The sequence below is a fragment of the Hyla sarda genome, chromosome 3 (genome assembly GCF_029499605.1).
Source record: "Hyla sarda isolate aHylSar1 chromosome 3, aHylSar1.hap1, whole genome shotgun sequence".
In the NCBI taxonomy this organism is placed as follows: domain Eukaryota; kingdom Metazoa; phylum Chordata; class Amphibia; order Anura; family Hylidae; genus Hyla; species Hyla sarda.
Genome location: NC_079191.1, coordinates 66167565 through 66182084, shown reverse-complemented (window position 1 = coordinate 66182084; position 14520 = coordinate 66167565). Strand labels below are relative to the sequence as shown.

At 41.6% G+C, this 14520-nt stretch overlaps 1 long non-coding RNA gene across 1 annotated transcript in view; it reads right to left on the bottom strand.

Annotated features, from left to right (window-relative positions):
- The window catches only part of LOC130361372 (uncharacterized), a 68016-nt gene extending 66986 nt beyond the window's left edge, over positions 1–1030 (bottom strand). The window contains exon 1 of the long non-coding RNA XR_008890985.1: positions 1000–1030. This is a non-coding gene — a long non-coding RNA (uncharacterized LOC130361372). The remainder of the gene's footprint in view (positions 1–999) is intronic.
- Positions 1031–14520: the final 13490 nt, after the last annotated feature.

Sequence of the window (14520 nt, the reverse complement as noted above, 5' to 3'; positions counted from 1 at the left end):
ATTTTTTTTTTTTTTTACTACAAATCCCACAATTCCATTTTCCTCCCTCCCACACATCAGCCACCCCACTCATTGAAACATAAATGAGCTGAATCCATTCAAAAGACCTGTGGTTTTCAATCAGGGTGCCTACAGTTGTTGCATTAGTTGTGGTTTGATCTCTCTCCCACCAAGCGATCCCTCCACCCATTGAAGCAGACAGGCTCCCTGTCATTGGCTGACTAGTGAGGTCTCGGCCGCATTGCAACCTGGGAAAATTCTGAGACAACAGTCATTTTGTATGCTGTTAAAAATAAATATTGAGGTGAAAATCACAGAAGAATTTTGAGAAAACCGTCACACACAGGTACAGACACTATATTATTAACTACAATAACTTTACAGCCCCTAGCATAGTCAAATAAAACAAATTCCTGGAATACCCCTTTACCCCCCAGCCTGCACAGAAGGCCATCAATAAAACTAAGTCTAGATTACACATTCCCCTGGGCTGGGTACAATTCTGAATATGTTTGAGGTTACTTTGCTTTCAAAGACCGATCTGGTTATACACATATTCAAATAGTGGTTTTCAGAAGATTAGGGATTATTGGCCCTGGTAGATAAAGGCTGAGGAGTGTTCAGGAGAGATAAGGCCTAAGGATGGATAGGTGTCGTTGTGTTTGCTTGGATTAGATAAGCATGGGACCTTCATACAATTCTGAGCCATATAAGCCAATGACTAATGAACGAGCCACAATGTTATCAAGAAAGCAAAAAGTCTCTACCCCCAACTAGTAGCATTTCATCTGATTTCCTACTGTGTAGCGGTGGGCTTCTTAGTGGGAATAAGAAAGGGAAGAAGAAACATAGGAAACTTTTTTAAAAAAAATTTCCAAGCTTTTGTCATCTCCTTAAAGATCACACTGGATCCCTTTCCAACAAGAAAGACTAATAAAATGTGGCACAAATTGCAAAATACACACCGCTCTCGTGGCTTGTAGCCATGCTGCAATTTACCTCATCACAAGGCTTTTGGCCGACTCCTTTACTCTCCACACCAGTCCTGTAAATTCTGATGAAGGCCCTAGTAGGGACGAAACATTAATTTATTTAAGGACTGTGTAAACAAAACTCATTGAATCAAACACTGGAGTGCCAAGTTTTCTTGAATAAGCACAAATTACATTCACCATGCATCCCTCTACATCCCTGATCTCAAACTGTGGCCCTCCAAATGTTGCAAAACTTCAACTCCCAGCATGCCCGGACAGCTGTTGGCTGTCTGGACATGCTTGGATTTGAAGTTTTGTAACATCTAGAGGGCCACAGCAAAAGTTGAGGGACATATTCATTACAAATTGACATTGTGTCCCCCACATTTGGGACCAGCTCCCTTAAATGGGCACTCTCATTAAAAAAAATTGTTTTGCTACTGCACTCTTTATGGTAAATAAAAATCTTTCTAATGTACTTTGTTTAAAAAAAAAAATGTGTATGTTTTATTTGTATTTTAAAAAGCTGCCACTAGGTGTCTCCCCACTTGTTCAGAGCACATTTTCCCCCATCTTTTGCACAGACTTTGGACTCCTGCTGGCCTGGCATAAGTCCAAAATCAGTAAATGCTGAGGGGGGTGTATGCAGCCTTAGCCAGTCATAGCTCATCTCACACACTGAACTGCTCTGGGCTGTGTGTAGCAGAGGGAGGGAGGAAGTTCTCCCCTGTATGGCTTCAGATGATGTCACGCCTACTGGGTAACGCCCCTTCCCAGTCTGTGAATCTGACTGAAAGAGCAGAAAATACAGAGCAATATCAAGGTAGAAAACAAATGATAAAAATAAAGGCAGGGGTGGTTTATCATGATGGGGGCAGTGAACTGGGAGCATTATAAAATTTAACAAGATCATGAGAGGTACTCTTTAAGCTTCCTTATGGCCCTGGATGACCACCCACTGCACCTACTACTCAGCCCAGATTATAGGTGTCATGCAATTGCTCATTCCCCCCTCTTCTGTAGATTGAATCATGCCTAAGTGACCTGGAATTGTAAAAGACAATTATGGATGATTGGGACAAAAAGGATTTAAACCAAGTTTATATAGACAAGTTTCGGTCATCTTCAGTGAGGGGGTAACTCCCCCACATTAAGTTCAAAACTATTCTTCCACATTTTATGGCTTCAAACTTTTGCTGTGCCATGGTATACAAAATGCATGAAAAATGTCTTAAACTTTTGTTTTGCAGGTTGTTGGTCAAATGGTTTTTCAAAGCCATTGCAACATTATGGCCAAAAAGTATAAAACAGTATAAAACAAATAAAATCATAACATATGTTTGAACATAAATATATATAAAGGTATGAAAACATCCCTCAGTTTAAATGAATGTCCTGTAGAGAACTAAAATTTAAATTATAATTGTGTATTGACAGTCATTGCGTTGTTCTAAAACTGAGAATGCCATGTTTAGCAGTAATGCCGTCCTCGTGCATGCCGTAGGGGTAGGATTGCTGTTCATATATAAGACTATGACTCATATATATATATATATATATGACTATGACTCATATATAAGACTCATGAAAGCCCTCCTGGAATTTGCAAAAAGAGCATCCTAAGAACTCTCAGACTGTGAGAAACAAGATTCTCTGGTCTGGTGGAGGAAACATGGCACTGCCCATTACCTGCCCAATACCATTCCTACAATGAAGCATGGTGGTAGCAGCATCATGCGGTGGGTTTTTATTTTTTGTAGCTTAGACAGGTAGATTAGTCAGGGATGAGGGGAAACTGTTAACCCATTTCAGCTTGTTATCCCCTGATTATTAGGGATCCGATTTCTGGGATCCATGTCGATCCCAAGAATGGGACATAATTGTCCCTGGAATGAATGGTGCCGACTGTGCCTGCATAGCCACCGCTCCATTCATTCACTATGAGGCCACTAAACAATTCTGTGCGCTGAACTCAGAAATGTTCGGTGGCCCAATAGAGAATGAATGGGTCTCTAGCTGCATACATTCTGGGGTTGATTATGTCGCCAAAGGATAGGGGATAAGATGTCTGATCGCACAGGGTCCCGCCGCTGGGGACCCTCGTGATCTAGGCTGTAGCACCCCAGACATCCAGTGCACGGAGTGAACTTTGCTCCGTGCCAGATAACTGGCGATATGGGGCGGAGGCTCGTGACGTCACATTACGCCCCACATGTGATGTCATGGCCATGCCCCCTCAATGTCACGGCCATCACGCCCCCTCCCATAGACTTGCGTTGAGGGGGCGTGGCCGTGACATCCCGAGCGGGCGTGTCCGTGATGTCACAAGCCTCTGGCGCTGTACCCAACTCTCTAAACGAATGCCGGGGGCAGCAGGGAGATCGCAGGCGTCCCGAGCGGCAGGACCCCTGTGATCAGACATCTTATCTCCTATCCTTTGGATAGGGGATAATATGCCTAGGGGCGGAGTACCCCTTTAATATTACTATTAGAATTCTATTGTCTTTTTCTTGCACACTGCATACCATATTATTTCTTACCTACATCTCTGTATAAAGTGATAAATATTTTGAAGATAAAAGTTACTTCCGAAGCTGTTTATTGCTGAGAATTTTCTAACACCTTCACTCACACAGAATGTACATTTTCCATGAAAACTTCAAAGTTGTTGATAGAATTGTAGGGGAAGTGCTCCGACACGCTTCACTGCTTTCTTTTACTTCATCGGTCCTTTCATTGTTTGCTTGTGTTTTTTGTCTGTGCTTGCTTCTACTCTCATTAAATTGAATTTTATAGTGGAACTAACTTTGGCATAAGTTCTTTCCTATTGCTGGGCATGGGAGCTAGAATTGTATGAGTGTTGCTGCGTAAGACCAGTATAAACTATTGCATTCCATCCTGTGTGGTTTTCGAGATAATAATGTTCCACTATGGCTTCATCTCAGTCGAATCAACACATAGTGAATTCACACCTCCTATAAACATAAGGGCCGAGCCCGAAACTTCGGATTAGATTTGATTGTCGTGATGTCCCCCGTATGACCTTGCCGAGGAGACCACTCGTTCACTGAACACAACTCACAAAGTTAAACATTGGTTTCTATGGGGACATCTGTTGGAAAAGCTCAAACAGATAGTTGAGGAGATTCAATGGTACAATTGTTAACCTTTCAGGGAAAACTTTTACACTAGGTAAGAGTCACTTCATGGCACTCTTGGCTATTACAGTGGGATTATAAATGTGTGCACAATGACTAGTTAGAAGCAATCTCATTGTAAATTGCATTTGCTTTACACTTAGTTACCCACCTAGAAACCTTTCACAAGCACTTCTAGATCAAGATTGGGCAATCAGGGAAGGATTACACGTAAAAAGACAATAGTCTAGATGTGAACAGTAGGTTGTCCAGAAGGATGGACTATATTTCTAGAAGACAACACAATATAATACATTATACTGTGTTAATATGCCATAAAAAGGTTTATACATTATTTCCTAACATTCCTGTAGTATACATAAGTGGGGTAGATATGGGGTAACAACCCACCCCCTGATGTTAGCTAAAAGCTCTAGGCACAATGAGGCGACATATTCCAAACATGCCAGTAAGGGGATGGATTTCTGCCTGCCACTTTTGACCCCTAAGGTTGGGCCCACATGGGACATTCATTGGCAACATGGCAGACGAAAGTGGCAGATCACTGTGATCACTTCTTTTTAGAAAGAAAACAGCTTTAAAGGGGTACTCCGCTGCCCAGGGTTGGGAACATTTTGTTCCGAATGCTTGGAGTGCTGGAGTCATGGACACGCCCCTCGTGATGTCACGCCACACACCCTCAATGCAAGTCTATGGGAGGTGGTGTGGCAGCTGGGTGCTGCACAGAAAACACGAGGGTCCCAGCTGTGGGACCCCCCGCGATCAGACATCTAATTCCCTATCCTTTGGATAGGGGATAAGGTGTCTATGGGGGGAGTACCCCTTTAACAAAGTATCTAATGATTGTTCGATTTTATGCTATACACTATTTTTTCAGCTGACCACAACTGATAAGAGCAATAATACCACCCTCCATAGTCTGCCTTTTTTTTTTTATAGAATTCTATACATTTAGGGCTCATTCAAACAGCTCACTCAAGCTACCCACTATACATGCTTGTTCTGATTGGTTCCCTTTTGATGGCAGCAAAATGGTCAGGTTTGGCTAATATGTTTCGGGTCGAGGTCTCATATGTATTTAGACTTTAGACTCATCATTCCATAAACCTTCTCAACACTACAGCTGTACAGTTTTGATGTTCTAGCACAACTTTTTTTTTTTTTTATCTTTTCCTCCCCATTTGTTTCTATTAGTGACCCTTTCTTGACAGCTACACATCTTTTTAAGACTCGTAATATAATATAGACAGAAATTTCTGTAGCTATTTTTTTTTTTTACTCTGAAGCAAAAGTGGAGCTAGACTTTTTTATGCCTTAAAGGGGTACTCCGGTGCTCCAGCGTTCTGAACATTTTGTTCGGAGCTGGAGGCCATGATGTGATGTCCACGCCCCCTTGTGATGTAACACCAAGCCCCCTCCATTCATGTCTATGGGAGGGGGCGTGTCGTGAAGGCATGCCCCGCCCATAGACAATAATGAAGGGGGCGGGGCATGACTTCACGACCACTATTACAGGAACCAAAATTTTTTTAGAACGCCAGGTGCTGTGGGAGATTGCTGGGGTCCCGCTGCTTTGGATAGGGGATAAGATGTCTAGCAGCGGGGTACCCCTGTATCACCTAGATTATCTTTTATTTACTGATTACATCCAATGACTAAAATGTGTTCTTTTATTCTAATCTGTTTTCTATTTTCTTATTTAGAATTGTATTTTATTTTATTTTTTTTGGTAAATTATTAGGGGGGAGGGGGGCAGCCATCTTATCCCAGCTGTTTTTAACAGTATTAAGAGAAATGCTTTACAGAAGGACCCATGGACATAAACACAGGCCCCATTCACTAGAAAGTTTAGCTTTTTTTTTAGGCATGCTCTGTGACCTGTTCATATGTAATTCCATAAGGAGGGGGAGGCTGAGCTGTGAGCATCAGCAATTGGTAATGGTGGTAGATCTTTTGTTATCTATATACTGGTGTCACCTTTTACTATAACCCTGCCTGTGACACTGCTGGAAAGTGATCTGTACAGAACAAGTCTTAGCTTAGTTTTAAGCTTAGTGCATGCACTGTTCCCCCCCCCCCCCCCGTTACTATTGCCCGTCACAAAATAACGGTCGTTATTAATAACGGGCAATAATGGTTTAAAACGGCTATTGGAGAAATCCCATAGACTATAATGGGATTTTCTAACGGCCGTTTAACGGCCGATTTCCAGGGTTTTTATAACGGGCGTTTATAACGGAGGTATTTTTATAGTGTGAAAGCAGCCTTTGTGGTCACAAGGAAAACCGCAAGATTTCAAGATTATTTCATGATATAAATATATATATATATATATATATATATATATATACCGTATTTATCGGCGTATAACACACACTTTTTAGGCAAAATTTTTTAGCCTAAAGTCTACCTGCGTGTTATACGCCGATAAGCCGCAGCAGTTCAATGATTTAAAGCGGGTGCTTTAAATCATTGAACTGCAGCGGCTTTGCAGGTGCAGAGACCTGCCGTCGCTGCCCGCTTCTCTGCTCCTGCCTGTCCTGGGGTCTAGAGCCCTGCTGCCGGCCCTTCTCTCCCCCTGGCTATCGGTGCCACTGCCCGTTCTCTCCCCCTGGCTATCGGTGCTGCTGCCCCATTGCCGGCACCATTAGCCAGGGGGAGAGAAGCGGTGCCGGCAATGGGGCAGCGGCGCTGACAGCCAGGGGGAGAGAAGGGGCAGCGGCATCCATTGCCGGCGCCGCTGCCCCGTTGCCTCCCCAATCCCCGGTTGTATAATTACCTGTTGCCAGGGTAGGGTCCGCGCTGCTTCAGGCCTCCGGTGTGCATCCCCTGTGTCGTTGCTATGCGCTGCGAGACGCAATTACATCACTCATCATTGCAGTGCATAGCAACGACGCATGGGACGCACACCGGAGCCCTGAAGCAGCGCGGACCCGACCCCGGCAACAGGTAATTATACAACCGGGGATGGGGAGGCAACGGGGCAGCGGCGGCGGCGCTTCTCTCCCCCTGGCTATCGGCGCCAGCAATGGGGCGCTGGCACTGATATTCAGGGGAGAGAAGGGCCGGAAGCAGGGCTCTGGACCCCAGGAAAGGCAGGAGAAGAGAAGCGGGCAGAGACGGCCTCTCTCCCCCTGCCTTTTCTGGGGGTGTATCGGGGTATACGCATGCACACACACGCACCCTCATTTTACCAAGGATATTTGGGTAAAAAACTTTTTTTTACCCAAATATCCTTGGTAAAATGAGGGTGCGTGTTATAGGCCGGAGCGTGGTATACCCCGATAAATACGGTATATATATATATATATATATATACATATATATAATGTATATATGTAAATGTGGATATTCTTTACTTTTGGATTTTACAAATATAACAGAATGAGGGTACACATAGAGCAAAACTATATAAATTTAGAGGGTACACATAGAGCAAAACTATATAAATCGGGCAAGATTGCAAGATTTTGTGGCCAAACAGAGAATTCACATGCAAATACAATGATCTTAGCAAATATTTATGTAATAAATAAAAATAATAATATACATTCACTTCAAGGGCCTGAAAAATGTATTTAATTCCCCCCCCCCCCTCTGAAATAGCAACTTGTCTGTATAAGGGCTGTGTCTAGTATTGCATCTCATCTGAATCCAAGTAAAAATGACACATCCCATGGGTAGATGTGGCACTGTTTCTAATTGAAAGGCATTATCCAGGATTAGAAAAAAACGTTGCTGCTTTTATTTCCCAGAAACAGCTCCCCTCTTTTGCTCAGGTTGTGCGTGATGTTGCAGCTCAGTTCTATTGAAATGAATGGAGCCAAGTTGTAATACCACACACAACCAGAGGACAAGTGGGATGCTGTTTTTTTTTTGTCTTTGTTTGAAAGAGTGCAGCTATGTTTTATATAACCATTATTTGTAATGGTTAAACATTTTGAATACAAAACATCACACCACCTGGCCAGCAACACACCACAAATGAACCCGTTTGGAGCGCATGCGCGCTCTTGATCACCATGCGCATACACTCGAAACGCCTTCATTTTGTGGTGTGTTGCTGGCCAGGTGGAACGATGTTTTGTGTTCCAAATTTTTAACTATTACGAATAAAACATTGAAGTTTTAAGGATCTGCTGGATCATCCCTTTCTTCTTTGCTGCAGAAAAAATATATATTTCCAAAAATGGAGCAACATCTATACAGAAGGAAAGAAATAAAATAAGAAATTCCTGAACTTTTCCTTTTTTTATTAGCTCCTCGGTGCCAAATAACCAACTCTATATATGGCTTTTGGCCTTTCCCCTAGATGTGACATTATTTCTGAGCCCTTTGTTCTTTAATTTTCCAAAGGGAGATTACTTAATTTCTTCTGCTTTTCTACAATTTCGCTCCAGGATAAGTTCCTCTTGGCAATTGGAAATGGAAACAGCATTCATTTTTATAATTAAAGTTTTAGCCACCCCCCTTGCAACCAAAAATACTTTCACATCACGTAATTGTACATGCTTGCTGCCACAAATATTTTGGCACGGGGTCGCAGCATGTTAACTACCATCCAGCGCTCGACTCTATCTTTATTTTAGAAAAGTTGACAAGCAATTTATTGAAAGGGGTTTAATTGAATATTTAAAAAAAATGGGAAAGGAAAATGTAGAATCTGCTCTGTAGACAATTAATTGTATTAAATCATTAGAGGGATTATTTGTACGGGGTATTTGTACGGTGTCATGTGATTAGTGCTGCGCTGGGAGTTTCTTTTTTATGACTTTGCTTTGGGTTTGGGATTGTATGGCTTGAGGTTTTGTATTTATTTTGCTTTTCTTATTTTATTTTTATGTGTATTCCAATTATATTTAATACAACCAAACACAATTTTAATATATCACTTTTCAGAAAACATTTTCAGAAAGGCAAAATATATGTATATTTTATTACTGCAAAAAGTTCAGATGGCTAAACATAATTCTGGGCATACCTTTTTTTTTAAGTAATTGTGTCCTTAGCATTAAGATTGAAGGCTTTTTATCAATATGGACATTTGACACAAGTGCACAGGGGGGAAGGAGCCCAGCTAAGTACGGCCCATTCTCTCCATAACACCTTGATTGACAGCTACTAGCTGGGCTTTTGCGGCCAAAGGAACGTCCAAACCTCCCTCCCCACCCACCATGCACTTCTGCCTAATTTCCATACTTCTAAAAACCCTTAGATCTTGGCACTGGAGGGGACAATGGCAAAAACAATGGTATATCTGGAATCATGTTTAAATGCTCAATCTAGCCATATGCTTGGTTGAGTATGCAAAAATACTGCTGTCAGGCCCACTTTAACTTCTTTTATATCGGATTTGGAATATGTTTGTTGGAATATGAAGTATGTTTATATGATTACATCCCAGATATGTATCAAATCTATCTCATGTTTATCTATCTATCTCATATCTATCTATTCCATATCTATCTATCTATCTCATATCTATCTTTCTTTTTCATATCTATCTATCTCCTGTCTGTCTATCTATCTATCTAAAAAAAACTCCAGAAGAGCAGGCACTTTTTTTGCACTTATTTTTCTGTGTGCTGCTGGTCTCTTTTATTTTTATTTTTGATTTTTTTTATCTATCTATTATCTTTCATCTATGTATATATCTTTCTATCTTATCTTTCTATATATCTCATATCTATCTATCTATCTCATATCTATCTATCTCATATCTATTTATCTATCGATCTCATATTTATCTATCTCATATCTATTTATCAATCTATCTATCTAGAAATCCAAAGAAAAACAGCACTTGGAGCTTCGTATGAATGGGTGCACGCAGAACCGGACCTTGGTTAGGGGTCCATAGGCTTCACAGTAAAAATACAGAAATCCGCAGCACACAGGTCCAATGTGGTGAAAACAGAAAAAGTTTTAATCCATAATGTGAATGTTTTACAGCTGTAAGACATTCACATTATGGATTAAAATGTTTTCTGTTTTCACCACATTGGACCTGTGTGCTGCGGATTTCTGCATTTTTACTATCTATCTATCTATCTATCTATCTATCTCATGTGGTATCCCGGTACCGTATTACATGCCGTACCTAGTGTAGAGATCCCCAAAGTCAGAGTAACTACGTTTAGGTAGGGTTCCCCAGGTGGGACAGCCCCTAGTCGCCTCTCCTCAAGTCTATCTCTAATGTTAATATATTTGTATATTTAATAATTATATATATTCTATAGTAATGTATAGTACTTACATTGTTTAGTGTCGCAGGACCTTCGGTCATGTGACCATGCTAGTCACCTCTATGGTATGTTGGAGGACCTTAGGAGGTCCTTGGGTCACGTGTTACTCACAAATCTATGTAATGGTGCTTTACATCAGTATGGACCAATTAGCGCTAGTCCTAAAAGACAGTACTAAAAGACTCTAAATGCTAAAGTCCCAACCTTTGTCAATCTCCAAGGAAAGCCATTGTTATGTTTAAAGACTGTTATGTTATTGAAGCTTGCAGAAAACCTTCAGTAAAAGTTAATACTGTTTCAGAAAACTCTCCGCTTGTGGACAATCTATTCTTCTATACCTCCCTAACGCTCTTGGGAAGGGTGGCGGTAGGACAAGCGTTACTGAGGAGCCCTCACCCTGGCATCACGAATAGCAAGGGTTAACAAGCACCCTTTAATTACTGCACAGCTATACTCCCCATCCCCTACATCCCCCAGGCTATCACACTCATATCTATCTATCTATCTATCTATCTGTCTGTCTGTCTGTCTGTCTGTCTGTCTATCTATCTATCTGTCTATCCCATATTATCTATCTTTCCATCTTTATATTTATATCATATATATATATATATATATATATATATATATATATCCTTCAGTAAAAGTTAATACTGTTTCAGAAAACTCTCCGGTTGTGGACAATCTATTCTACTATACCTCCCTATCGCTCTTAGGAAGGGTGGCGGTAGGACAAGCGTTACTGAGGAGCCCTCACCCTGGCCTCATGAATAGCAAGGGTTAACAAGAACCCTTTAATTACTGCACAGCTACACTCCCCATACCCTAAATCCCCCAGGCTATCACACTCATATCTATCTATCCATCTATCTATATCATATATATCTATCTATCTATCTATCTCCTATCTATCTGTCTATCTCATATCTATCTATATATCCATCTATCTGTCTAGGAAAAACGATCTCTCCACAGCACCAATGTGATAAAGGTGAAATTTATTCCATAGAAAGTGTCATTACAATAGCAGCAACGTTTTGGCTGGCTCAACCAAGCCTTTTTCAAGCAGTGTACAATCCATAGTGACCACATTTAAATAGGGGTACCAATCAAGTACCAAGTACTTCAATCAATCATAAAATTTGTGTAAAATCAATATCATAAATACAATTATGTACCAAAACATATATGTAAACAGTGCAATATACAAAGTGCCAAAGTGCTAATCATACATACAATGTTACAATATACAACATAGTACAATATGAATAAAAAAAATTAAGTGTGCTCAGTGAACCCATTAGTTTCATCTGTGAATAAAATTTAAAACAATTACAATCGGGGGTCGTCACTCACCAGATGGTTTCATGAATGCAAAACGCCATAGACTACGTTAGCGTGGTGAAACAGTACTGAGCATGTGCACTATACAGCGGAAAAGTGTAGAAGGGCAGAGGCTTCTCGCGCTGCGAGTTAGCGTCCCTGTTGTCATGGGCTCCTGCTAGCTGCGGGGAAACACACACGCCATATTAGAACCGGGCATTTAAAAACCATAAAGTATAAACAGGACATTGTGTTTTATAGAGCTAGTTAAATGGAGCATAAGGGCCAACAATCAGGTATGTAACTCTCAGGCCAAAAGTATTGTGTGCAGTCATATAACAAATGTCACATTAGTCCCACGCACATATCTCAGATCCCACTCATCTTTTGCAGTGGTTATACTCCTGGACCCAGTTGGACCCGGCATTGCCGTGATCCACCTCGGTCCATCTGTGTCCGCCGACGCACCCCACCCGCCAGAGGCGTAGCTTGTAGCTTCTGGGCCCCGATGCAAAATCTGCAACAGGGCCCCATGTGCCCATTATAATACCGGTCTCTTATGGGGAAGATGTGCTTTGAGGCCCCCTTAGGCACCAGGGCAATGGTGCGACTGCCACCCCTGTTACCACTATAGCTATGCCCCTGCCACCCACTAAATCAATGGGTGAGGTGCCCCCAACAGTCCAGTACAGAGTGTCCACTATAGGACCCTCTCAGTCCATATATCAAGCCACATACCACTCTGCCCAGGACATAGTGACAATAGCTATTAATATGCTCCAAAATATAAAAGCTCACCAACATTGTGAATAAAACGAAAATATGTGAAATATATATCAAAAAATATATAAAGGGACATGTGTTGTTCCACACACCAACACTCACCACTGGTAAACAATAAGAAAACAATAAAGTAGTATTCAAGTTTTATTTAATAAAATTCAACACAATAAAAAAAATCAATCCGGTGAGTGACATATTCATCTCCCAAAATCCACCTGATAAATATAAAATATGACAATTAGTGGTATATTTAAGAATGTACACACTACAGTGATATATACAATATAGCAACAAGCGTAAAGCTGGCACCGTTCTATAAAATTCAGACCCCTAAAACAACGTCCAGCCACCAGGTTCCTGTATGTGCAGCACAGCCAATGAAGCTCCCAGCGTACCTCGTAGTAATCCACATGTAGTAATCCATTGAGGTAGGAATGAATAGACGGCGCTCACGTTCTGCAGTTCAAACACGGACGCTTTATTCTTTTAGGAGCAGCAGGATCTCAGCAGTTACAAGTAAGATAAGCAACAAATGTTTCACGCTACATGCGCTTCTTCATAGTTTGATACACATCTACTCGTTATACAGCGTTTATATACCATTGGAGCATGCTCAGGTGTGTGCAGACATCATCAGGTTACTAGGAAACCCTTGATGCTAAGTCCATTTGCTAAGTGGGTGGGAGCTACCTGGACATAGTACAATATTTAACTCTTTATTTGGCCAGGCTACTGCATAAAAATGCACTGCTCATCTTCATATAGCAACTATATTAGTTGCACCACATCTGAACTGCTCCCCTTGGTATAAAACATACAGTTACATTACCGATCACCCAAGTGATACCGAATACAAACACCAAAATACAAAACCTAAAATAGTGTAACATGAACGCAAGACTAACGAAAACACAAGGAGGTAGTTACAAAAAAGCACTCATATCATTTTTTTTCATTAAGTCCCAAAGGTCCTACTGCGTCCGTTTTTATTATTCATCTGGCTTCTCGCTGCAACAGCAGTCTATTCCGATCCCCGACGTTCTGGGGGACGTTCTGTGTTTCCAATCCTGTAAATTTTATTACATTAAAATCACCTTCATGTATTTCTGAAATATGCTCAATAAACCTAGAACATCCTGACTTTGTTATAATTGATCTTTTATGTTCACGAATACGTTCGAAAAGACAGCGAATAGTTTTACCTATGTAGAAGGGTCCACATGGGCAAACCCTCGTGTAAACTACATATTTAGTTTTGCATCTGATAAAATATTTTATCTGCCAGGTAACACCCCCCTACATTAATACACTTCGCTTCTGAGTTGAGGGCGCACTGGCTACAATTACCACAACAATGGTTGCCCATGGGAACGGCTCTATCTAACCACGTCGTGTCGTGTTTTTCTTGTCAAAATATTGGTTAGGACTTAAGGTATTCGCTATGGGGACGAACCTATTAAAATAGGCCCATTGGGCTTTAGTGCTGTCACAGATTTATCTCAAGATGTGCTGGAGGGTGCTGAATTATTAGTAACATTGAATACTGAAATGACCTCCTTAAATGTTGAAGCATACCAACATGATCCGGTATTCACAGGTGGGAAGAAGTCCACTTTCACCCCCCCCCCTTTGCAACCTTAGGGTAGTTTGGAAACTTTCACCTCTTTGGTTACACAAGAGGTGGGAGCTTTATTGTACCCCCAGGAGGTTAATAATTTAACTACAGTGGAGACTGGAGCGTTGAAATGATTGAAATCCCAAGAAAACCTAATTTTTAGAAAATCAGATAAAGGAGGGAATATTGTGATTTTGACATCTGAACAATATCTAGCGGAAGCATACTGTTACGCCGAGCGCTCCGGGTCCCCGCTCCTCCCCGGAGCGCTCGCTACACTCTCCTCACTGCAGCGCTCCGGTCAGATCCACTGACCCGGGGCGCTGCGATACCGCCTCCAGCCGGGATGCGATTCGCGATGCGGGTAGCGCCCGCTCGCGATGCGCACCCCGGCTCCCGTACCTGACTCGCTCTCCGTCAGT